The 1,757-nt window shown below is 32.5% G+C and overlaps 1 long non-coding RNA gene across 1 annotated transcript; it reads left to right on the plus strand.

The window, feature by feature from the left end:
- Positions 1-788: 788 nt before the first annotated feature.
- Positions 789-1,757, plus strand: LOC115982417. Its single transcript, XR_004089615.1, has 3 exons — positions 789-1,036; positions 1,130-1,198; positions 1,415-1,757. It is a non-coding gene; the product is annotated as an uncharacterized LOC115982417 (long non-coding RNA).

Consider the following 1,757-nt stretch of genomic DNA (forward strand, 5'->3'; position numbering starts at 1 on the left):
GTAAGAAATTGTCTCAACCATTCATCTTTCATTTTGTTTGCATTTAGTTTTCTTAAAATCATTGTATTTAAATGACATTATATATATGACTTATCCAAAAAAAAAAAAATTTAATTGATTTAGAAATAATAATAATAATAACGTGCATTATTTTTGTCAATTGAGTTTGAGTTGTGCACGGTAAAGCCCACAACTAACAATTAAACCAATAATTACTAAATTTAAATTGAGTATATATAATTTTTTTTTAAAAAAAAAAAAAAAGGGGTTGGGTCACAACTCACGAGTTACCCAGGTCGGTTTGAATTGATCTAGAAAAAAAAAAGAAAAAAGAAAAAAGAAATTAGGCTCAGGTTGGGTCAAGTTAGGATAATTAGGATCTTATTGAAATTTGAATTCCTTCATATTCCATGTTATTTAGCGTTCAGATTGTGCATGTTTTTGTTGTATAACTTATCAAATCCATCCTTAAAAGTTATTATAGTTATTTTTTAGTGAAGATTGTAATGTACTTTTGTTTCTAAAAATAAAAAGAAGCCCAAAAATATGGTATCTTTTCAATAAGAGAAATTTTACGTTCATAACATTTTCACAACAAATCTTAAGTGGCAGGTTGTTACAAGTTGTTATTGTTGGAATAAAAAAATAATCTTAATGTTAGGTTCAAGTTTGAACCAATAACAACCAACTACCTATAATTTGTTGTAAAAATATTATTAAAATATTATAGATATAACATCTCTCCAAACAAATAAATAGTAAATAGATGGGATTCTCAAAGTCACAGACACTCTCGGTCTCTCACACATTCAGTCTCCAGCTTGCTTGAGAAGCAAGATCTCACCCACGTGCGAGACGGTTATATTCCATTCCCGCCAAGCACCAAGCTTAAATTGAACATCACACCCATTTTTCCATTCTCCAAATCAAAAAAACACCCAAACCTCTCTCCGATAACCTCACAATATGCCGAGTATCACCGCTGTGATTCAAGAAAACCTGCACTGGACTCTTGCAATGTCGAGGATGAACGGCGGTGAGTTTCTGAGGAAACTTTTCAATTTCTTCTTCTTTTTCTTTTTCTTTTTCCTTGGTTCTAAGATACCTGTTGCTGTTGCTGCTTTTCCAGTTCAAGTTCCAAATGGAACTTCACCTGAAGATCTGTTAGCATATTGCCAAAGCAGAGCACACATATTTGGTATATATTTTCCTTTTTTGTTTCCATGTTCTCTTTAATTATCAATTCACAATTGTCTGTTATCTAGGGTTTGTTTGTTTGTTTGTATGTGCTCTGATCCATACAGAATTTGGTTTGTAGATTCAATTGTCTTTTAATATGTCTATGTTGAGAATTGTTTCCTTATATATAGACATATTCATAATAATGTGATTTATTTATGAATATGCCAATCAGAGAGAGATGATTGGGCCGATGAACGTTTTACCCCTGGGAGAGCGATGTTGCTGAACCTTGACCTCTTTTATTGATGATGCTTTAGGGAGATGGAGCTTTGTAGGAGGACTTTAGAGCGACAATGAGTTGTAGTGTAGGTTTTAGTACATATTTCAGTTGTATGTGGATGCAAATATGTTTTTGTAAGTAAGAGCTGAATTGCTTCAATTGCATCTGCTTTTTGTGATTACAAGGTCTTCTGACCATTCACTTGTGAATTGTGATGGGATGCTTCCACTTGTTCTCCACCAGTAGGTTTGGAAGTTGGAACCTACTTTAATAAATACCATAACTATCTTGTTCT

Source organism: Quercus lobata, chromosome 3, assembly GCF_001633185.2.
Source record: "Quercus lobata isolate SW786 chromosome 3, ValleyOak3.0 Primary Assembly, whole genome shotgun sequence".
Classification (NCBI taxonomy): Eukaryota; Viridiplantae; Streptophyta; class Magnoliopsida; order Fagales; family Fagaceae; genus Quercus; species Quercus lobata.